General features: G+C 46.7%; 1 pseudogene across 1 annotated transcript; it reads right to left on the bottom strand.

The window, feature by feature from the left end:
• Positions 1 to 935: 935 nt before the first annotated feature.
• On the bottom strand, positions 936 to 24,651 carry LOC100278940 (LOC100192001-like pseudogene; annotated as a pseudogene). The gene is made up of 6 exons (NR_158718.1): positions 23,394 to 24,651; positions 21,761 to 21,895; positions 21,566 to 21,629; positions 16,047 to 16,117; positions 2,839 to 2,974; positions 936 to 1,371 (listed from the first exon to the last, which is right to left on the bottom strand). The product of NR_158718.1 is annotated as a protein-like pseudogene (transcript).
• Positions 24,652 to 25,427: the final 776 nt, after the last annotated feature.

Raw genomic sequence — 25,427 nt, 5'->3', positions numbered from 1 at the left:
AAGGCAGGCTACTATTGCTAACTTAATAAGTAGTAGAGATAATATAATTATAAAACTAAAAATTATTAAGTCTAATTAATCTATAACCTATTTAATTAGTTTTATAATTAGATTATATTGATACTTCTAAATAGTATTAAATATTTAATGTGAATGGACTAAAATTTGGTCAAGTGGATCCAAATAGGTCTTAATTTAAATTTGATTTGATGACGAAACTAAGGTATTTAAGGATTGCATCATTTTTCTCTCTTCTTTCGTGCCCAGTGTAGTCACTGGTCTAAGTCAAGACTCAAGACCAGCTAAAAGATCCAACTCAAGAGAATACTCTTCCATTTGAGTTTGTGGAGCAGTGAAAGGTATTTCCAAGAGAAAGATGGAACTATCATTGTATTGACGTCTATAGATGGCTAAATAGATTGTTTCTAGCAAGTTGACCAGAAGCACGATCTATTTAATAGTGTCTAGGCCGCTACCTTTGCCTGTAGTACTGGTCCAGTTTGACACAATTATATTTTTATTTTTAAAAAAATAGTATATGTATGTATATACAAGTTATATTCGCTATTTATCACATCTACAGGTTAGCCGGCAGAATCCAGCGTCTCCTGCCCTGTGTGTTCTACTGGTTAGTATATACAATTTATATTCGCTATTATCACATCTTCTGCAGGTTAGCGGGCAGAATCCAGCGTTTCCTGCCCTGTGTGTTCTACTGGTTAGCCGGCGGAATCCAGCGTCTCCTACCCTGTGCCGAGGCCGCCCGTTTGGACACGTCTTGAAAAAAAATTCTAAACAACGCAGCTTGTTCGCAAACACATCATTATCCTTCTGCGCAAGAAGTGAGTATACTCGAACAAGTAGAAAAAAAAATTAATGTACTAAAGCAAGCATTCGACACACGACACAAGGAACAGCTGCAGCTAATAGCTGGATTGGAAGCAGAGCATACACGGTTGTTTTATTGGTCTGGTTAAACTTACATCGTTCCTCTAGTTAAAAATAAGCTAAAATTTACATCAGTAAAACAGAACCGAGAGAAGAGCCACGCGAACGCGATTCATCTCCTCCGATATAAATCTGCCTGAGATGATAACGCATCATCGCCTCTTGTACAGCTCATCACATCGAGCCATGCTGCTTGCTTCTGGATCTCATCACAACGAACCTGACTGGCTAGCCGTGATCTGTCCTGTCAACTCCCATTGAGCAAGAGCCAGCCAAGTCGCCCAGGACGAAGGAAACGATCAGGTCTCGTTCGAAGCCACCTTCTCTCAAACGTGAAGCTACCTTCTGGATACGGGCCATGATGCTTGCTAACCTGAACCGTTTTTAACCAGGCCAGCCCTTTTCTGTATTTGTCTGCTATACCTGTCGATTCAACAGCGTGGAAAACTGGAGATCTTGTTGACAGATGCATCATGCTAGCCCTTAGCTAAGAATCTGGCTATAGTGCATGGCCATGTGAGGCATTTAAATATATGAAAAAACAAAAATAACAAAACATGGAAACCACGGAAGTCCGGCATCTGTTGGATTTGAGTGAGGTTAGAAAACGGTGCATGTGGGGTCAAAAATTTTAGCTGGACAACAACGTAGTGGGATAGCACTATATTGTTTGAGTCACGGGCTGTGTACAGTATGGACATTCAGATGTCCCCCTGTGAACAAGGAGATATGATGATGTTTACTAAGTTAAAGCCTGCATTGTTATGGTCGAGAACTACAGTTATTGGCAGCAAAAGGTCAATATGATCGTGTTTTCCTAATTAATGGTGGAAAAAATATTTGCACTGTTTTCACCGACAACATCCAAGCAACAATACAAATGTCATCGTGTATATATACACACCTATACATAGAGCACGTATCATCGCCAGAGACTATTGTGTTCTTCTTCCCCGCAGGTTATCATGTATTTCTTTGTTAGTAATTGCTTTGAAAAAAAGTATCTTTTTAACATTTTAATAGACTGTTTGCATCCCGGTAGTTATGTAGTGCATTCGATTAAGACATGCTTACTATGAAAGTATGATAGCATTAGCACAAAACAACATATTATGTTTCTATTCGTTACACTAACGTTGCTCAATTATTGATTCTTATTGGTATTATAACAGTTTCAAAAGAGAGAGAAGCTAAGGACAGTACGTGATCATGGCTACGCAGAACAAGACCAGTTGGCCCGAGTTGATTGGCAAGGAAATTAATGATGCAATTGCAGTAATAGAACAAGAGCGGCCAGATGTAACATTCTTTGATCCAGTAGATATGGATTTGAATGAGACCCCGAGGCCTTCGGACGAACATGCACCCGGAGCTATACGTGTTGTCATCTACTTTGGCCTAGACCCAAACACTAATGAGGAAATCGTTGAAGAAACTCCATATATCAAGCCATAAAAGGTATAAAGGTAGCCTTTGCTAGTAGGCTAGATTGCCTACTAGCAAAGGCTCTAGCCTACTAGCAAAGGCTACCTTTATACCTTTTATGCCTTGATATATGAAAGGCAAGCATCAATTGAATAAGGCGAGTGTGATGTCTGATCTTGCTTTCATGATTGATTTCATACATTTAAGTGTCTGTGTTGAATCTATATTGAGTAGTGTCCTTGTTAAGATTACCCCGGCTACGGAGGTTGTATGAGTGGCTAATGGTTGGAGGGTTGGAGGAAGAAGTGTGAGAGATTGCCGTGGTGACGCCTGGTCTAGGGTTCAGGGGCAGCAATGGAGTTGAGAACAGCAATGGAGTTGATTCATACATGAAACGAAAGCTATGTGAATGCTATAAATACGCGCAACAGACAAGATGGAAATGGTGATGCCAAAAGGCAGTACCTCCTCTTGTCTTGAGGGCATCCCACCCACTTCATTCTGGTCTTGAACTTCTACTTTTTTTCTCCGAAACATCTCCTTCAACATTCACTTGGGCAGGTGAATCATCAGATGCCATCCCAGACATAGTAAACTTGTGCTGCAAGAGCAAAGCTCAACTCCATGATTAGTTCATATTCATGAATCAAGATGGTGATCAGATAATTTGCGATGTACAACAGGTAATAGATGCACGTATGTGAGACATAATTCCATATTACCAAGTCCGCATAATTTCTTTATAAAAAATAATATGTTTATCTCTACTATACTTAAAGCACCAGTTTCAACGGTCGTCCTGCGTCATCTTTTTACAAAAAAGTCCCACAAAAAGTCCCTACATTTCTTCCAAATCAACTCAGCGTAAAATGTTAAAAAGCGGTGCAGGAGGTGGGATTTGAACCCACACCCTGATGGAAGAAGGGTGGGAGACACTGGGCGAATCTATCTAACCAGTAGAACATCATGCTCAGGTAGTCAGGTGTTTATAATATTGAATATAAATTGTACATATGATTTTTTGTAAAATAAAAAATAATCGTGTCGGGTCGGGCCAGCACTACGGGCCAAGGCTAAGACCCAAGCACTGCACGACGCTCGTGTCGGGTTGGCCCAGACACTATTAAATGGGTCGTGCCTCGGGTCGGCTCGCCAGACACAGCGCATTTGGCCATCTATACCTCCGCACGATAATGATGGTTCTCGTCTCAGTTGCCACCACCTCATTCGCCATTCTAATTCTTTTCTCTCTCCCCTCACACTCCACCTCCGCGCCACCCCATTCTCGGCAGAGGGCGTAGAAGCATGCGCCTCCTCCCCGTATTCGTCCAACACCAGCCCCAACACCGACTCGCGCAGTGGCTATTGCATGTCCACGAGGACGTTTCACATCATGCGCGCACCATCGTTTTCGCCGTCGTCGGACGTCCCGTTCGTCTTCCCGGTCTTCGCCCTGTTCTTCCTCCCCAACCTGCTGCCCCCGCCCATGGTCGCAGCCGCGAGCCGACCGACGCTCGTCGACGCGGGTACGGCGCGAGTCGGTCATGCTCCTAGCCTTTCTACGTGTGTGCCGTCGAGGAGGACATGGTGGTGTCTGCCACGCTTAGGTTATCTTAGCGATGAGGAGTCCAGGTCTGAGATATTGGACAACCAAGGCTCGTAGCGTGGCAGCAGTCGGCATATGCTACGGAGTTGGTGGTGGTGTTGTGTCGCTTCGGCAGGTCCAGGGCTGGGAAGACACTCGCATTCTCTCGCCCTTCTCGGATTGACGCCTGGTGCGGGTGCCTCTCGGTTTGGACTTTGGAGCTACTCCGGCTAGGCTTCTTTCTCCCCTTGCGTGCTCTCTCCCTATATATCTAGCGCTATACTACCTATGTCGCCTCCGGATGCCCAGATCTTCGTCGTGTCCTTCCCCGACAACGAACAGGTATGTCCGCCTCTTCCCTTCCCCTCATGCTCTACGAAATCTTGGAAGTGGAGGCAAGGGATGAGGGTCTCTGATTTGCTGCCTATGGTACCCGTGCGTTCATAAAAAATATTATGCGAAGAGCGGAGACAATCAATAAAAAATCTTGAGATCTTTTTGGTGGATAATTTACGTGGATGTTGTTGTGAGCCGTCGCAACGCACGGGTAACCGACTAGTTTTCCTTGATGGCATATCAAGAAAGCATCATCATAATCCAAAAAGGGGTCTTGTAATGACAACTCTGTGTGCTACACCAACATTGATTTTCCATCAAAAACTTCGTTATGATAATGCATTCAAAATTTCAAACAATGAACTGCCTTCAGGCTTCAACAGAAGAGCAAGTCTGAGTAAGTGAATGGCACCACAGAAGAATGGAGACAACAAACGTTGATGGAATAAGTCATGTGGTCTTCGTGTGGAGGACAGTCTGCACAGCATCTCTGATGTCCGCACAGCATCTCTGCTGTAGGACAGCAGCAACAGCAGTTCTTGACTGCAAGGACTGCGGCAGACAGCACAGCAGCAGTCTTTTGACTGCAAGGACAGCGTGCTGCAGGCATCTACTTTTCATTTTCCAGCTTTTGGAGGACAGCAGCTTGCTGCAGTTTTTCTATTGACTAGAGTACAACAGCACCTAGTGGTTAGTGCAGTTTGTAGGACAGCATATTCGCAACTCTAGAAGCATATGTTGCAGCCCCTTGGGCTATAAATATGTATCCCAACCCTTAGACGGGTATGGCATTGTGTATTGTTTGAGGAAATAAACAGAAAATTGTCCCAACTCATAGTGTCATCCTCTTGATGAGAGTTAGAGTCCCTCTACTTACAATTGGTATCGGAGTCAAACTATCTTGCAGCCTAAACATCTCTTGCTCATCTCCTTCCCGCGCATCTCCCCACACTCAGTCGGCAGCAAGAGCTCCAATTGTTCCTTCCTCTCCTGCTCGGACGAGCAACCTTTTGTCTGAGACAACCTCTTCCACACGCAGCGACCCCTCACTAGCCCACCATGTCCCTACGCTCGGTCACTTCGAGTGCGCGGCGCCAGCAGGAAGCCGAGGTCGCCGCGGCACAAGAATGCGAGCGAGCAGCAACAGCGGCTGCAGCGACAGCGGCGAGGGCTGCACGGCTGGCGACAGCGGAACTGCAGCAGCGAGAGCGAAAGTAGAAGCAACGGAGGCGGCGGATGCTGCACGTGCGGCGGCAGCAAAGCTCGAGGTTCTGCGCGGCAGTAGAGCTGGCAGCTCTGCTTCTGTCGATGACAACACCGACGAAGAGCTCAGGCTGGCGAGGGAAGCAGCGCGAGAGCAGGCGACACAGTGGGCAGCCACGCATCCCCATGGGGGCGCGCGTGGCGGTAGCCCAGATAGGCGCCGACGCGTTGACGGCGCTCCGGGCGAGGGCGCACGCGGCGGCAGCCCAGACGGGCGTAGACGCGCCGGCGGTGCTCCCGGCGGCGGCGACCGAGTCGACGAAGATCGCGGCCTCTACAGGCGACGCGACTCTCCCTCCCCGGATCGGTACCATGGTCGCCGCATGGCCTAGGCCATTGTCAGGGACATCGGTCCCGGCGGTGGGTGGCCTACCCTCACCAAGACCAACTACGTCGAGTGGGCCGCGGTGATGAGGGTACGGCTCCAGGTTCGCCACATGTGGGAAGCAGTTCGATACGGCGACGTCGACTACCACGAGGATCGGCGGGCGCTGGATGCCCTCATTGCTGCAGTCCCGTCCGAGATGCAGTTTTCGCTTTCCCAGAAGCGGACTGCCAAGGAGGCCTGGGACGCCATCGCTGCGACCCGCATCGGCAGCGACCGTGCCCGCAAGACCACACTGCAGGCACTTCGCAAGGAGTGGGAGAACCTGACCTTCAAGCCAGGTGAGGATGTTGATGACTTTGCTCTCCGCCTCAACACTCTGTTGCAGAAGATGGTGCAGTTCGGCGACGACACCTACGATGAGGAGAGAGCTGTTGATAAGCTCTTCCGTTGCATCCGCGAGAAGTACAAGCAGATTGCTCGCTCGATCGAGTCTCTGCTAGACCTCTCCACGATGACAATCGAAGAGGCGATAGGTCGTCTCAAGGTGGTCGACGGCGACGAACCACAGGCTCCCTCTGGGCCTATCACTATCGACAGGATGCTACATCTCACTCGGGAGCAGTGGGAGGCCTGCCAGGGTGACAAGAAGAAGGGGGAGTCCTCGACACGAGGCCGCAAACGCGGCAAGCCGCGCAAGGCGCGTGGAGGCGCCCAGGCCGATGCGCGAGGACATGCTGAGGGTGGTGCCCGTGGAGGTGCCCAAGGCGGCGCCGTCGGCAACAAGAAGTCGGCACGAGACGACGGCTGTCACAACTGCGGCAAGCTTGGCCACTGGGCCAGAAACTGTCGACAGCCACGACGTGGCCAGGCCAACATCGCACAGACGGAGGCGGAGGAGGAGGCCCTGCTCCTGGCACATGCAAGCATCGAGCCATCTCCAGCGGCACCGGCCGCAGCGGCACTCCTCCACCTTGATGAGTCGAAAGCACGTGCTTTCCTCGGCGACGGCTCCAACAAGGACATGATCGAAGGATGGTGCCTCGACACCGGCACCACTCATCACATGACCGGCCGACGGGAGTTCTTCACCGAGCTTGACTCTAGCGTCCGAGGCTCCATCAAGTTTGGGGACGCCTCCGGCGTAGAGATCAAGGGCGCCGGCTCAGTCGTCTTCACCGCCACGTCTGGTGAGCACAGGCTGCTCACCGGAGTCTACTACATCCCCGCATTGAGGAACTCTATCATCAGCTTGGGACAGCTGGATGAGAACGGTTCGCGCGTGGAGGTCGAGCACGGAGTCATGAGGATCTGGGATCCCTCTCGTCGCCTTCTCGCCATGGTACGCAGGAGTCCAAATCGGCTTTACATCCTCAATGTGAAGGAGGCACAACCTTGCTGCCTTGCTGCTCGTCGAGACGACGGGGCATGGCAGTGGCACGAGCGCTTCGGGCACCTTAACTTCGAGGCCCTGAAGCGGCTCAGCGCCAAGGAGATGGTACGAGGCCTGCCGTGCTTTGACCATGTGGAGCAATTCTGCGATGTCTGCGTGTTGACAAAGCAGAGACGACTCCCCTTTCCCCAGCAGTCGAGCTTCCGAGCCAAGGAGAGGCTCGAGCTCGTGCATGGGGACTTGTGTGGCCCGGTGACACCAGCCACACCAGGAGGACGACGCTACTTCTTATTGCTCGTCGACGATCTCTCCCGCTACATGTGGGTGATGATCCTTGGTAGCAAGGGAGAGGCTGCGAACGCCATCAGGCGTGTGCAGGTCGCTGCGGAGGCGGAGTGCGGCCGCAAGCTGCGCGTGTTGCGCACCGACAACGGCAGCGAATTCACGGCGGCGGAGTTCGCGTCGTACTGCGCGGATGAGGGCGTTCAGCGCCACTACTCCGCGCCGTACAACCTGCAGCAGAACGGCGTCGTCGAGCGGCGCAACCAGACGGTTGTGGGAATGGCTCGGGCTCTCCTCAAACAGAGGGGAATGTCGGCTGCCTTCTGGGGAGAGGCGGTGGTGACAGCGGTCTACATCCTCAACCGCTCGCCCACCAAGGCACTCAACGGGATGACACCGTACGAGGCTTGGCATGGGCGCAAGCCGGCGGTCTCTCACCTACGGGTCTTCGGCTGCCTCGCGTTCACCAAGGAGCTTGGCCACATCGGCAAGCTCGACGACAGGAGCACCCCGGGGGTGTTCATTGGCTACGCAGAGGGCTCGAAGGCCTACCGCATCCTTGACCCAGGAACACGGCGTGTGCGCACGGCGCGCGACGTAGTGTTCGACAAAGGGCGAGGATGGGCGTGGGACAAGGCGGTGGACGACGGCACGACTCCGACGTACGACGACTTCACCATCGAGTACGTCCACTTTGAGGGAGCTGGGGGAGTAGGCAACTCTTCTCCGAGCAGGTCTACCCCAGCCCCCAAGTCTCCACCGACTCCAGCCACACGCTCTCCAGCTCCGGCTACAACGAGCTCTTCACCACCACGCACTTCAGCCACGACTCCGGCTACAGCGAGCTCTTCGCCACCACGTACTCCAGCACAGACGGTACCCTCTCCAGGAACGTCCTCTCCGACACCAGCTCGTATCAAGCACGATCCAGTGGAGCTCGTGACCCCGCTCTCCCGCGACGAGGAGCGCGTCGACGCGTGCTACGACGGCGAGCCGTTGCGGTATCGAAGGGTGGAGGGCCTTCTCATCGACCCGTCGGTGTCGGGCCCTGCGTCTCGCATTCTGGCAGGAGAGTTGCATCTTGCATGCGACAATGGTGAGCCTCGGTCTTTCGCGGAGGCCGAGAAACATGCGGCTTGGTGTGCCGCGATGCAGTCGGAGATGGACGCGATTGAGACGAACTGCACTTGGGAGCTCGCTGATCTCCCTCATGGTCATCGCGCGATCACCCTTAAGTGGGTGTTCAAACTGAAGAGGGATGAAGCCGGCGCCATCGTCAAGCATAAGGCTCGCTTGGTGGCACGCGATTTCTTGCAACAGGAGGGGATCGACTTCGACGATGCCTTCGCCCCTGTAGCACGGATGAAATCTGTGCGACTCCTCGCGCTGGCAGCCCAGGAGGGCTGGCATGTTCATCACATGGATGTCAAGTCGGCGTTTCTTAACGGCGACTTAAAGGAGGAGGTCTATGTACACCAGCCGCCAGGTTTTGCGATCCCTGGCAAGGAGGGCAAGGTGTTGCGCCTGCGCAAGGCCCTCTACGACTTGCGACAGGCACCAAGGGCGTGGAATGCCAAGCTGGATTCCACGCTCAAGAGGATGGGCTTCATGCCAAGCCCGCACAAGGCGGCCATCTATTGGCGGGGTAATGGAGAAAATGCCCTACTGGTGGGTGTCTACGTCGACGACTTGGTGATCACCGGCGCCAAGGATGCAGAGGTAGCAGCGTTCAAGGAAGAGATGAAGGCCACCTTCCAAATGAGTGACCTGGGGCATCTCTCCTTCTACCTGGGGATTGAGGTGCACCAGGGAGACTCCGGGATCACACTTCACCAGACCGCCTATGTTAGGCACATTGTTGAGTTGGCTGGGCTCACCGACTGCAACCCAGCTCTCACTCCGATGGAGGAGAGGCTGAAGCTGAGTCGCGACAGCACGACGGAGGTGGACGCTACACAGTACCGGCGTCTTGTGGGGAGCCTTCGCTACCTCGTCCACACACGGCCTGACTTGGCATACTCCGTCGGCTACGTTAGTCGGTTTCTGCAGCGACCGACGACGGAGCATGAGCAAGTTGTGAAGAGGATCATCCGCTATGTTGCGGGGACTCTCGACCACGGTCTCTACTACCCGAGGTGCCCTGGGGAGGCACGCCTTGTCGGGTACAGCGACAGCGACCACACCGGCGACATCGACACCAGCAAGAGCACAAGCAGGATCCTCTTCTTCCTCGGCAAGTGCCCCATCAGCTGGCAGTTGGTCAAGCAGCAGGTGGTGGCCATGTCCAGCTGCGAGGCCGAGTACATAGCGGCCTCCACCGCTTCAACTCAGGCGCTCTGGCTTGCTCGCCTGCTCGATGATCTCCTCGGGAGAGACGTTGGAGCAGTGGAACTCCGGGTGGACAGCCAGTCCGCCCTGGCGTTGGCCAAGAACCCCGTGTTCCATGAACGGAGCAAGCACATCCGGGTGAGGTACCACTTCATCCGTGACTGTTTGACAGAAGGAAGCATCAAGGCGCGCTACATCAACAAGGACCAGCTTGTGGATCTGCTCACCAAGCCCCTTGGGAGGATCAAGTTCCTTGAGCTTTGTTCTAGGTCTGGAATGGCTCAACTTTCCCACAAGGCGACGCATAAGACTTTGGGGGAGAATGATGGAATAAGTCATGTGGTCTTCATGTGGAGGATAGTCCGCACAGCATCTCTGTTGTAGGACAGCAGCAACAACAGTTCTTGATTGCAAGGACTGCGGCAGACAGCACAACAGCAGTCTTTTGACTGCAAGGACAGCGTGCTGCAAGTATCTACTTTTCATTTTCCAGCTTTTGGAGGACAGCAGCTTGCTGCAGTTTTTCTTTTGACTAGAGTACAACAGAACATAGCGGTTAGTGCAGTTTGTAGGACAACAAATTCGCAACTCTAGAAAGCATATGTTGCAGCCCCTTGGGCTATAAATATGTATCCCAACCCTTAGACGGGTATGACATTGTGTAGTGTTTGAGGAAATAAACAGAAAATTGCCCCAACTCATAGTGTCATCCTCTTGATGAGAGTTAGAGTCCCTCTACTTACAAACGTACTTGCTATAATGCTATCAACAACAATCTCAGCCCTAAAGATACCCAGTCAAATATGTTTCATAAGGTCAAGTCATGTTCTTGACAGAAAGTTACAAGCAGGAGTGCAGGACAATAGATAAAGCTATCAACAACAATATCAGCCCTAAAGATACTATGCGCCTGGGCCCTAAACCCTAAAGCTATCAAGTCATGTTCTTTCTCAAACCAGCCTGGGCCCGCAGCCGTCCTTGGGCCGCGACATCGAGGTGCCTACGCCGCCATATGCCTCGCGGGAGAGAACTGGAGATACTATGCGCGATATGCATTTACTGCACCTGACGTCCGAGGAGACCCTTCAAGCTGAGGCACGACCCGAGGCGTCTCTTCTTATTGATGGCGCACCTTCACCTGGCTTTGAAGCGACGGGACAAGTATTGATGGAGAAGATAAACAGTCCCCTAGGCAGCTACTTTGCGGTGCATGAAACTGGCGGGGTGGCGGGTGCGTCTCTGTCAGTTTCTTCCCGCCTTGAGATTTTTGGACAGTTAAGGACTCTCAGGCCGGATCCGGCCTGGTGCCTGGTTGGGCCGCTAGAGACATCTGGGACCGCTCCTGTCTCGCCCCTTGAGCCGGTTGGGCCGCTGGAGACATGCATTTCTTTGCCTGTCTCGCCCCAACTGTGCTCTGGGCCGCTGAAGACAAACGCCCCCATGATAGTCTCGCCCCAACTCGTTTCTGGATTGCCTGAGACAACAGTTCCAAGTGCTGGCTTGCCTCTACAGATGTTGGGAATGGCTGGGAGGATGGCAGTAACAGTCCAACACAACGAAGCAACAAAAGCTCTCAAGGTCTATTTTCGCAGAAGAACTAAGGCACATCTTCTCCAAATCAGTCAGAATGAGGGGACAGAGGACAGCTTAATTCAGACAAACATCACCTTACACTCGGCCTCGAGAACTATGATCCAGCCTATATCAGAGAAGGAAGATTTCCTCAGAAAAATCAGTAAAGCAGTTGATAAAATACTGCCGGCTCCAAGGCAAGTTATGAATACCTCACCAGCCCCACATCCTTCTCGGGTGGCTGCTCCTAGGCGCAGCCGTCGTATTGCGGGGGCTGGGGTTGAGTTTAATATGCAAGATTGGGGTAACAGGTCTACTAAGAAGGCTATGAGAGCATTGCATATCTTCGCTGAAGATGAAGGTACTACACAGGAGGCAATAGACGCTTATGCAAAGATTTTCAAGCAACATTTGTCCCATAATCAGGTAGAGGCTTTGGCAGCCCTCTTTGGTTGGACCCCTCCACCTGGCCTGGATTATTAGGTTTCCGGCCTTCTGGTTTTTTCAGTAGTGATTCTTATCTGTTCTCAATGGATCCTGGAAAACTTTTAATTTGGAATGTGAGGGGGCTGAACTCCTCTGTTAGGCAGGACTCAATAAAAGAGTTGGACTCCTCCCTGGTCGATGTGGTATGCTTTCAAGAAACAAAAATGCAGAACATCACTAGGAGAAATATTTTGTCCATGTTGGGAGCTGATTTTCCTGATTTCGTGTACCTTCCATCTGTGGGGGCAAGTGGTGGCATTTTGATTGCTTGGAGGAGACACATTGGTCACACAGGACAAACAAAAATTCATAATCACAGTATTTCGGTTCAGTTTTGTAGGGCAGAAGGGCAGGCCTGGTGGCTCACTTGTGTGTATGGACCTCAGGGAGAGGGGGAAAAAATTCAGTTCCTCCAGGAACTTAGAGACATCAGAAATGCATGTGATGGTCCTTGGATGGTGGCTGGGGATTTTAATCTCATCTACTGCTCTGCTGACAAGAACAATTCCAATATTAATAGGGCAATGATGGGTCGTTTTCGTCAAACAATCAATGACATTGCTCTTAAGGAAATTCCATTACATGGGCGAAAGTACACATGGTCCAACCAGCAAGCAAATCCTGTTTTAGTTAAACTGGATAGAGTGTTCTGCTCCGTGTCTTGGGAGCAATGTTTCCCGAATGTCCTCCTCCAGAGCATGGCATCTCATGATTCTGACCATTGTCCGCTCCTTTTGGGTCTTCAAGGGAACAAACCGGGGAAGAAACGCTTTCATTTTGAGGCTTTCTGGCCAAAATTGGAAGGTTTCCTGGAGGTGGTACAGACTGCTTGGGATTCGGTACACAATACCAGGTGTCCATTCCAAAACCTGGATTTGAAGCTCGGAGTAACAGCAAGATCTCTTCAAGGCTGGAGTGACAAACAGGTGGGCCATGTGAGATTGCAGTTAGCCTTGGCAAAAGAACTGCTTCACAGGTTTGAGATGGCACAGGACGAAAGAGCCCTCTCCCCAGCTGAAAACTGGTTCAAGAACTGCCTCAAAAAACACTCATTGTTGCTGTCTTCTTTCAAACGTACTATGGCAAGGCTGAGATCTAGGATCACATGGTTAGGAGAAGGTGATGCGAATACAAAGTTTTTTCACATTCATGCTAGGCACCGCAAGAGGAGGAATTTTGTTGCCAAGTTAGTTGATGGCAGCCACATTCTAACTGAGCATAGTGAGAAAGCAGCAGCAGTGGACCTCTTCTACAAAAATCTTATTGGACAGGATGGACAGAGGGATGTAACAATTGACCTGGCAGCTCTTGGCCTTCCTAGATACAACCTGGCTGCCTTGGACTCCCCTTTTACAGAAAAGGAGGTCTTGGAAACCATCAAAGGGTTACCCTCTGACAAGGCTCCTGGGCCGGATGGATTCACTGGTCTTTTCTACAAAGTGTGCTGGAACATTGTGAAAAGTGATATTATGGCAGTGGTATCTGCTGTCTGGAGCAGAAGATTTGGCAATTTCTGGAAACTTAACACTGCCTACATCACCATGGTGCCTAAAAAAGATGGGGCTGAGCAAGTAAAGGACTTCAGGCCAATTAGCCTTGTCCACAGCATTGCAAACCTGATTACAAAAATCCTCGCAAACCGACTAGCACCAAGACTGAATGAATTGGTTTCCGCAAATCAAAGTGCATTTATTAAGGGGCGATTCATCCAAGACAACTTCATGTTAGTACAACAGACATCTAGACTATTTCATCAACAAAGATTATCCCGGCTACTCCTCAAACTTGACATCACCAAGGCCTTTGACTCTGTCTCCTGGCCTTTTTTAATTGAAGTCATGCAGCAGTTTGGGTTTGGACAGATCTGGAGGGACATGGTTTGTGGTCTCCTTGCTTCATCCACCACCCAAGTCATGCTCAACGGGTTTCCTGGACAGCAAATTCAGCATAGAAGAGGGCTTAGACAAGGGGACCCCCTTTCACCGATGCTATTCATATTGGTCATGGATGTCCTTGGACACCTATTTATAAAGGCAGAAGAGGCAGGTTTATTGCAGCAGCTAGCAGCCAGAAGACAGCTACACAGAGTTTCCATTTACGCAGATGATGTAGCCCTCTTCTTACACCCTACGGTGGATGAAATCCCCATCACTCTTAATATCTTGCAGCTATTTGGCAGTGCCTCTGGTCTGAAAAATAATGTGCAAAAATCTAATGTCTACCCCATACAGTGTTCAGAAGAAACTCTCTTGGAAGTCCAAAGTCTGCTACCGTGTGAGATCGCAGCTTTTCCTTGCAAATACTTGGGACTTCCTCTATCCTTGCATAAGCTGTCCAAGCAACATTTCCAGCCGTATGTTGATAAGTTTGCTGACCAACTTCCTAATTGGAAAGCTGATTTGATGACCAGAGCAGGCAGGAGGATACTAGTGCAACATGTACTCACAGGTATGACTGTGTATCTGGCAATGGCAATTGATATACCCCACTGGGCGGTTGATGCTATAGATAAAATAAGAAAGGGCTTTCTTTGGAGAGGAAGAAAAGAAGCTAAAGGGGGACACTGTTTGGTGGCTTGGGGCAAGGTGTGTCGCCCACTTCAGCTTGGTGGACTGGGTATCTCTAGTCTACCGGAACTTGGATGGGCCCTCCGGATGCGATGGCTGTGGCTACAAAAAACCGACTCCAGAAGACCTTGGACAGGGCTTCCTATTCAGGTTCCAAGTAAAGCCAGAGCGTTCTTCAGTAAAGTCCTTGTCTCGATGGTAGGTAATGGACATAGTACCCTCTTCTGGTCTGATAACTGGTTGCAGGGTAAAAGCATCTCGATCATTGCCCCTAGCCTATTTTCCATAATCCCAAAGAGGGTAGCAAAAAGTAGAACGGTTCATGAGGCCTTGTTAAACAACAGATGGATTTATGATATTAGAGGCGGTCTTACTGTTGGAGTTCTGGCAGATTACTTTAAGCTCTGGGATTGTCTCTCTGGTTTTGAGTTGCACCCTCTCATTGAAGATAGACACATCTTTAGTATAGCCCCAGATGGAAAATATTCAGCGAAGGCAGCTTACAAGGGTCTCTTCCTGGGATCCTGTACATTTGGACACTATAAGCGGGTTTGGAAAACTTGGGCTCCATCAAAATGTCGTTTCTTCCTCTGGCTGGTGGCCCATAACAGGTGCTGGACTGCTGACAGATTAGCAAAAAGGGGGCTCAATCATCCTAGCAGTTGTCCACTGTGTGATCAAGAACCTGAAACTATTAACCACCTGCTGGTCTCATGTGTGTTTGCAAGGATTTTCTGGTATAATCTGCTCAGAAAGTTCGGGTTGGATAACCTAGCTCCCCAGCCGGGCCTGACTTCCTTCCTGGAATGGTGGGAGATAGCTTCTGAATCAGTTCAGGGAATGGTCAAGAAAGGTCTGAGTTCGCTGATCTCTTTGGGGGCCTGGACGATCTGGAATCACCGCAATAGATGTGTGTTTGATGGACAGACCCCCAGTCTCCCCTCTATCCTTCGGCAGGCTGATGATGAGAGAAGACTTTGGGAATTAGCTGGGGCCAAGGGTCTCTCATTCTTGGCAGCTTCGTTGACAAATGGCTGAACCCTACTGTTTCTATTTTAGTAGTTTTTTGAGTCTGGAAGTCTTAGATTCTTTCACTTATGTGCGGTACTGGCCTCCGTAAGGAGTCAAATGTTGTAACCCTGGTCTACTATAGACCTTTTTTCCTCTTCTTAATATATTTTAAGGCGCAGTTCCCCTGCGCTTTCGAGAAAAAAAAAGAAAAAAAATCACTTAGACCACCTTTCAGAATAATTTTAGGAGTGACACATTTATTGTTGGGAATTTATCAATTAACATTACTTTCTTACCAAAACTGGCATCAGATTTTGTGCTGGAAACACACAGAAAAGTACCTGCGCTATGGATTTTATGGCAACTCCTCTAACCAAACTTCACCAGCAGGCAGAACAATTTACTTTCCAGAATTTTTTTTCTTGCGTGAGTAGTTTGATTTCAGGATATTCTGATGATTATCAGGTGAACATAAATTTCTAAAAAAAAATAGTTCAACATAAAAATTGTGTTAGTCTGCTATACCTGCGATTCAACAGCGTGGAAAACTGGTGATCTTGTTGACAGATGCATCATGCCAGCCCTTAGCTAAGAATCTGGTGAGGCATTTAAATATATGAAAAAAAATCAAAATAACAAAACATGAGAAACCACGAAAGTCTGGCATCTGTTGGATTTGAGTGAGGTTAGAAAACGATGCATGTGGGGTCAAAAAATTTAGCTGGACAACAACGACATGAATTAGCGGGTTGCCACTATTTCTAGGGCTTTTTTATGTTTCGTTTGGATTACACGTATATTGTTTGAGTCACGGGCTGTGTACAGTATGTACATTCAGCTGTCCCCCTGTGAACAAGGAGATATGATGATGTTTACTAAGTCAAAGCATGCATTGTTATGGTAGATAACTACAGTTATTGGTAGCAAAAGGGCAATATGATCATGTTTCCTAATTAATAGTGGACAAAATATTTGCATTGTTTTCACCGACAGCATCCAAGCAACAATACAAATGTCATCGTGTATATATACACACCTATACATAGAGCACTTATCATCGCCAGAGGCTACTGTGTTCTTCCACGCAGGTTATCATGTATTTCTTTATTAGTAATTGCTTTGAAAAAAGTATCTTTTTAGCATTTTAATAGACTGTTTGCAGCTCGGTAGTTATGTAGTGCATTCGATTAAGACATGCTTACTATGAAAGTATGATAGCATTAGCACAAAACAACATATTATGTTTCTATTCATTACACTAACGTTGCTCGATTATTGATTCTTATTGATATTATAACAGTTTCAAAAGAGAGAAAAGCTAAGGATAGTACGTGATCATGGCAACGCAGGACAAGACCAGTTGGCCCGAGTTGATTGGCAAGGAGATTAATGATGCAATTGAAGTAATAGAACAAGAGCGGCCAGATGTAACATTCTTTGAGTCACTAGATGTGGATTTGAACGAGACCCCGAGGCCTTCAGACCAACTCGCACCCGGAACTATACGTGTTGTCATCTACTTCAGCGTGGACCCAAACACTAATGAGGAAATCGTTGAAGAAACTCCATATATCAAGGCATAAAAAGGTATAAAGACCCTTTGCTAATAGGCTAGATTGCCTACTAGCAAAGGCTACCTTTATACCTTTTTATGCCTTGATATATGAAAAGCAAGCATCAATTGAATAATGCGAGTGTGATGTCTGATCTTGCTTTCATGGTTGATTTCATACATTTAAGTGTATGTGTTGAATCTATATATAGTGTCCTACTCAATATATTGAATAATAAACAATGAGATGTCTTGTGTTGACGAGTGATGTATGTTCGGTGAAGTATTTATTAGTCCTTTATTTTTAGGCGCAATTATATTTTAGAAATTGGTGAGCAATACTTGACACACTTGTGGATGGTTCCCAATATTGGTGTCGAGCATTCTGATCATGGATTAATGCCGCAGCAACTTTTGATCCGATCGTCCTAGGTACGAACATCATTTCTAGGATATGATTAATAAAAAATGAACAAGATGCATACAATATATATGAAGCACTAGTTATAACCATTACTTATGGGTGTCATCGGTTGCTGCCGTAGGGCCTATATGGTGGACTAGAGGGGGCGAATAGTCTTTTCTAAAACTTAACGTTGGCTGACCGAAATAATTGCGGAATTAAACTTAAAGGTCTAGCCACATCCGAGTTACGACCACGGCGAGGTGGCTAGAAATTGCGGAGTCATAGGGTAGAGTGCACCTAAAGTTGCCCAAACCGAACACCATGTCATATTGGAGCTACTCCGATGGCCTTGACATGACAACTTATTGCCAGCGTCGTCTGTCGTCAAAGCGAACCAGGTCAAGTGCCCAGAGGCTCCCGTGACGACCTCGGTCTAGCCACCTACGTCCGACTCATGCCACGCTTGTTGTCTAGCATGTGCACCACGATGTTGTGTTGGTCATGGTCGTCCTCGTGCCCGCCGCCTTTTCAATGTCACGAGGTCATACCAGTACACCACACCGCAGTTCATTGCATCTGAATCTACTGAAGAGCTTCACTCAATCAAATCAAACTAAAGAATAACAATAATGGTACGGCGTAATATATATGTATTTATTCATTATATACATGTATGTATGGTGTCTCAGGCTATATACCATATATCTCTGTCGTTCTGCACCCGGAGTTCAAGCCCGAACATGTTACTACTACATAATATTTGTACAAAAATATTTAGAAAGATTGCCACCACGTTTCTGTAAAATATTTGAACTCTACAAGCTTGAATAAAAAAGGAGATAAAAATTGGGAGTTCGCTTGCTTTGTAAACGGACGGAGAATATAAAATAAGGAACACATGGACATGATTTTTTTGTCTCCCTCTTGATAGAGAACTAAATAAAGTCGAGCAAAATAAATAGCAGAACGACTCTTACCTTTTCTATTTGATTATTATATATGGGTTCAATTTTAGAGTACTCATGATCTGAGGAACCTATTTTGATTAGGATTCCTACTCCATATTGGTCTAGATGAAGTCTGGACAAAGAAAGTCTCTATTGTCTTGTAGTTAGAGAGAGACGGGCCTAAAAATGGATAGACAAAAAATAGGCTGAAATTTTGCCTCTTTATTATTAGTTATAGATTAGGGACTACTTTTTTATTCATGATCTGCTGCATAGTGCCTAGATGCCTTTATATTTTCATAATGAGTATTTGCCATACATAAATAATCAGAACTCCTCGCGCCCGGACGTGCTGACGTAGGCGTCGTGCCTGGACGACTAGACGTAGGCGTCGCGTCCGGTCACTCGGGTCCACTGTCCGCAGGCCACAGGACGAACTTCCATTGATGCACGCACCTCTGCATGTGGCACGAAACGGCACAGGACATTGAAGTACTTCCCTAGATGCATGCGCCTCTGCCTCCACCCGCCCACCTGAAAGCTCTCTTGTGGGTTTGGGTGGTTTGAATGACAACCCAAATAAACGACTGACAGGTGTGTTAAGTGTTTTTTTCTCGAAACACGCAGGAGAGCTGCGTGTAATTTATATTAAGAAAGAGAAAGGTCTGAGAACAGACCGGGGTGTTAAGTGTTGGACGGGTGCTTTGTGTAAAACTTGTAAAGTTCAACTCAAGTGTTCATGAGTGATGTTCCAAAGGCTGAGTTGATTAAGGGTGTGGACATCACAAGTGAAGGAGAAGATTGCTTATGTGAGACTTGGTGTGCATATCTTGGAGACAACTGGTCAAGCCAAGGCTGGAGGCAAGAAGAGCTTCAAGGTACCAAGTGCACGGAAGGTCAAGGAGGCCGAGGAACCCAAAGCCAGGGTGAAGAAGACTTGCAATGTCAAGGATTGATCGAGTTGAGAAAAGATATGGTGCATCGAGAATCACTATCTAAGGACATTACTTACAACCAATGAGGTAACATCTATGGTTATGTGGTGTAAGTCATAAGGCTCAAGATCAAGCTCAAGTCATAGAGCAAGGTCACTAGAAAGAGCAGTGCCAAAGCGAGAACCTGGAAGCAACCCAAAAGAGCTAAGTTTACTTTTACCATGAGTTTGGGTTGTTCCTGTGTTTGGATATGTTCTATGTGACCTATGTTGGGTGTTAGAGCTCATAGATGACAATCTGGATCAAGTCTTGGAGACTTGGAGTTTTGGAGTCCAACGTCGACCTCGAACAAAAAAGCTGGGAGAAGATATGAAAAGAGGTAATCTTCTAGGACTCAGTGAATTGAATTATACTCTAAATGTGTTTGTCTAAGTCACAAGAAGGTCCTCCTAAGAGTTGAAGTCAAGTGGAGAAGAAACGGGAAAAAAAGCAAGCTTGGGTCAGCCTGGGTGACTTCGTCTCTCGCTCAAGGTTGGCCTCGAGCGAGTCGTGACTGCGTCTCCAGCTCGGGGTTGGCCTCGGACGAGTCATGATCGTCTCCCGTCCGAGGATGGCCTCAGGTGAGCCGTGATTGCGACTCCCGTCCGAGGATAGTCTCGGGCGAGCCGTAACTGCTTCTCCCGTCCAAGGATGGCCTCGAGCGAGCCGTGACTGCGTCTCCCGTCCGAGGTTAGCTTACCAGAGTAGTACTGTCTGGGTGGACTATGGATGCATGTCACGTGAGGCAACCTCAGATCAGGTCTTCATCGCCTTCCACCACCCACCTTTCATCTGGATTTAATAATGGTCGTGAACAGTTCTCCTCACCCAGTGGCCAGAACCGGCCGTTTCTAGCGGCAGTTCTGAAAGGAACGGCTTGTATTTGTGAAACGGGGGTCGGTAATCGGTTGTGTTGAAAAGTCAGGAGGATTTAGTTTGATGCATGTGTATTTATCTCTATCTACGCGTGTCCAAGTACATTGGAATGAAGCGAACGTTATACTTAGGGCATGTCTGGTTCCTTTAGTCCAGGGATTAAAGTTTAGTTAGAGGACTAAAGTTTAGTCCCTACCCTGTTTGGTTCTAGGGACTAAAATTATTCAGAATGCAATAAATGAATCATAAGAGGACCAAAATATCCCTTAGTATTCTCCCGCCATTAGTGCAACTGAAATAAAGGAGAGGAAAAAGTTGAAATTAATATGTTTTAGTCCTTTTTAGTCACCCCTTGAGGGACTAGAGACTAAAACAGTTTAGTCCCACTGTTGGGCAATTTAATGACTAAATAGAACTAAAATGGATGAACTAATCTTTAGTCCCTCAAACGACCCATTTGGATACTCAGAATTAAATTCCATTCTAAATATAATCGTGATTCAAGGCACATATCGGTCCAACTAATACAATTTTATGCAGGGGCGCACCTAGGGGTGGTAATGGATCGCAATCCAAATGTTTTTCACAATTATTTAGGGCCCTGAATAAATTTTAGTTCAAAAATGAATAGAAATAGGGACCGATATTAATCCGATCCGATCCTTATATTTTATAGTATAAATATTAGAGCCCATTGTCACCCCTAGCGGACCTACGTTATACGGAGCGGGGCACAGGCCCCCACTCAAATTTCAAGTTTTAATGGACCTTTTACCTTATTTACTATAGCAACAAAGGTTTATTAGTTACTAAGCCTCTATTTAGGCCCCCACTTAGATTTTGGGCCGGGTCCGCCCCTGGTTTTATATAGAACGTATTTGTATCCAACTGTTGGTCACGTGAGAGAGATATATAAACCAATTTCCCAAAATGAAGGGATCCAATCTTGTTGGCCCCTAAGTTTAATTCCAATATACTGTAGCACAATAGAGCTTGCGGATTAATATAGATACATGTGAATCCAAGCAAGTCCCTGGACATTGCGTTTATGACGACTGACATCTGAACTTGTGCTGACGACTGATGTTGCTGGTAGCAGTTCTTTCGTTAGGTGCCGATTGGTCCACCAAAAGTAACGTAAATAGCAATGTTAATTATTCATACTTAAGTAACAACGGTAATAAAGTTGAATATGTTGTTATCAGTTTCTAGTGTGGTATCTGATTACGGTTGAAATTAAACAAACATGATTTAACGTTATCAGTTAGATATAAGGCAATGATATTGACCTTAGATATAAGCAGGAGTCTTTCTGGGCAATATTCCTTCATACTTTTTCTTAATTGCTGCCTCCTGAAAAAACACATAATTAGCAGTGAACCGGTTAGAAGGAAAACAATACATGTACATGAAGCGAAGGCTATGCGAATGTTATAAATACGCGCAACAGACAAGAGGGAAATGGTGATGCCAAAAGGCAGTACCTCCTCTTGTCGTGAGGGCATCCCACCCACTTCATTCTGGTCTTGAACTTCTACTTTTTTCTCTGAAACATCTCCTTCAACATTCACTTGGGCAGGTGAATCATCAAATGCCATCCCAGACATAGTAAACTTGTGCTGCAAGAGCAAAGCTCAACTCCATGATTAGTTCATATTCATGAATCAAGATGGTGATCAGATAATTTGCGATGTACAACAGGTAATAGATGCACATATGTGAGACAAATAATTCCATATTACCAAGTCCGCATAATTTCTTTTATAAAAAATAATATGTTTATTTTCCTTTATGGCATAGCAGGAAAGCATCATCATAATCCAAAAGAGGTCTTCTAATGACAACTCTGTGTGCTACACCAACATTGATTTTCCATCAAAAACTTGGTTATGATAATGCATTCAAAATATTTCAAATAGTGAACTGCCTTCAGGCTTCAACAGAAGAGCAAGTCTGAGTAAGTGAATGGCACCACAGAAGAATAGAGACAGCAAACATACTTGCTATAATGCTATCAACAACAATCTCAGCCCTAAACATACCCAGTCAAATATGTTTCATAAGGTCAAGTCATGTTCTTGACAGAAAGTTACAAGCATGACATTAGATAATGCTATCAACAACAATATCAGCCCTAAAGATACCCAGTCAAATATGTTTCATAAGGTCAAGTCATGTTCTTGACAGACAGTTACAAGCAGAACATTACACAAGACAACAACAAACACGAGTTTAAACCACTACCAAATATACCGGAGATTATCTACTATTCCTATCTACAAGAAAGTATATGTTGGACATCCTTTGTTTTTGTTAGTCACCATAAAACTTTGTTATTCTACATTGGTATAGCTACCAGTAACCAAATGAACCAAGCAAATTATGTTCAGAAACACACAATTAGCCAAAACTGGTTTGAGAAAGAAAAAAAATTATTCACTTAGACCACCTTTCAGAATAATTTTAGGAGTGACACATTTATTGTTGGAAATTTATCAATTAATATTACTTTCTTACCAAAACTGGCATCAGATTTTGTGCTGGAAACACACAGAAAAGTACCTGCGCTATGGATTTTATGGCAACTCCTCTATAACAAAACTTCACCAGCAGGCAGAACAATTTACGTATCAAAATATGCAGGCTCATGTTACCCGATTGTTTAGCTTGAAATATTAAATGCAGAGACCAAGTCAAAAAGAATTTGACAGTGCAAAAATAAAATTCTTAACAAATCAAGTGCAAAGGAAAATGGTTAGCTCATCCATTTCTTTAAGCATTTATGCTTTACTACATTGTCATCACAAAGGCTGAAAGGGAACAGCATCTTTTTCCTGTGTCCGTCAACTTAATGATATTTTTTCAATGTTCAGCACATGAGATTATCAGTGAGCAAAAATCTTCCTTTTTTCTCAAATTCAGAAAACACGTCTCCTGTCACAGGATTGGACTTGCTACCTACGCAGCATTGATACAAATACGTGCATCGACATCAGCACCACTACATGGATATGGCATCTACTCCCAAAAGATGGTACATATGGATACATTTTTACTAATTTTCCAGAAAGAAAGTAATAATGCACATACAGTATAACAGCAGGGACAATATATTACCTTGAGATTATGCTACTTTGCTCTATCCTAAGGCCTAAACTGACATTCATATGAGCCAAGGGAAGCAGCGTTTCAGATGCTCCACAGCGCCATTTTTTTTGGCCAGCACTTGCATTATCAGCACCGTTCCCTTCCCCCTGCACTTTGAATAGGTGACAAGTGATAGGTCTTGGGTGACAAAACAAACTTCCGTCAATCGGTTGCAAAAGCTACTGGTGCAAAAAGCTCACTTGTTGGACCTGAGAAGCTATTGATCTGAATCTGAGAAGGTAGCTTGTTTGGCAACCCAATGTTTTGATACCCAGCTAGTGGCCTGTATACATGAAATACCCTTTGTGGGTAATGAATGGCTGATTGATCACGGAATGTACCACATGACCAATAGAGTTTGGTTAATGGTGATTATTTTGTTCAACAGTTTCAGTTTCCATAACGAAATGTAGGATTAACACATTGCAATTACTCCACATAATTAGGAACGTTTTGCTGTGTTTACCAAAAATGACACGAAAGGACATCCTCGACATCACACGTGTTTATCGATCAATACACAAAAAGGCCTACTTGAAGCTAACATGTGTGTTCATCAATCACATATAGAAAAGTTAGTTCTTATCGAGGAGTTCGGGCCCTGAAACAGCCTGCCCTTAAGGCCGACAAAGGAGCACAGTGCATTTGCCCCGTCCACGGACAAATTCCACCCATAACAAGCAAGCAGCTAGCATCACCATGTGCACCTGATATGTTCCCTTTCCACTCTCCTTGAACGTTTTTGGCTACAAACAAAGACGCAAGACATTTGCTATTCTTTTCGTCAATCCATCATGTCCACTACAATAAACTAAACGTTGAATTAATTTCAAATCGCACGCATCTTCATGTCCGTGCCCAGCGTCTCACAAGTGGATAAATTAAAACAAGGCAATTTTTCCCCTTTCCCGATCTGGAGCTCGTCTATAGCCACAGGGTAAACGGAGAGGAGGTGTGAGGCGGCACCAATCATACCGTGCCGGGGGCGGCGGGACGCGGAGGAGGAGCTACGGCGAGCCGAATGCGAGGTGGGGGATTCGGGATGTTGTGCTGGTCGCCTGCTGCGGAATGGGGTTGGGGACGGGGAGGGGCCGGATGCGGAGCCCGGAACGGGCGCGAGGAGGTGCGGGAGACGTCGATCCCGAGCTCGGCGAGGAAGGGCGGGTGCCGGGGCAGCTGAGCGGCGCGCCGCGGCGTGGCGTGGCCGTCGAGCGGGCGGCGCACCCGTGCGAAGGCAGGCGAGGGATGGAACGGAGTGGTGGGGAGGAAGGGGAACGGGGAGCGCGGGGCCGTGAGGGTATTTACGGAATGGCAGAACAGTAATTTCGCTTATTCTAGTGTTTGATTCGGCTTACTGGCGTCCGGATCACTTTATTTTAAAGGATGTAGAATTGACTTAATAAAGTAACTTATTTAGTTTGAAATTTAGTATTTCACCACTTTCTAAAGTTCAGATATATATTTATCTTAAATTTATACGGTGAAGGATGGAAAATAATTTTATGCATCAGTATAATTTGTTTCTGACACTTTTCGTCACACTTTTCTATATTAAAAATATAGCATATAAATATCTTCAACATCTTTCTAATAATAGTATATAAATATATTTTGCATAAAACCGAATTAGCTTAATTGATATATGCTTAAATTAATATTATTAGAATGTAATTCAATTCCAATGATCTAAACAGGGCATTACTAAAATTTAATTCATGTAACCTTAGATATTTGAATGCTAGCTATAAGAGCAACTTCAAAAGGATGCTAAAAAGTTGCCACTAAAAATTAGTTATCGGTGGCATGCTAAAAATATTTAGGGAGAATTATTGTGTATGTGAAAGTCGCCTAGAGAGGGGGTGAATAGGCAAATCTGAAATTTATAAAGTTTAAGCACAACTACAAGTCGGGGTTAGCGTTAGAAATATAATCGAGTCCGAAAGAGAGGGTAAAAACAAATCACAAGCAAATAAAACGGATGACACGGTGATTTGTTTTACCGAA

The sequence above is a fragment of the Zea mays genome, chromosome 1, assembly GCF_902167145.1.
Source record: "Zea mays cultivar B73 chromosome 1, Zm-B73-REFERENCE-NAM-5.0, whole genome shotgun sequence".
Lineage (NCBI taxonomy): Eukaryota > Viridiplantae > Streptophyta > Magnoliopsida > Poales > Poaceae > Zea > Zea mays.
The sequence above is the reverse complement of the archived record's forward strand: the minus strand, read 5'-3'. Positions and strand labels throughout refer to the sequence as shown.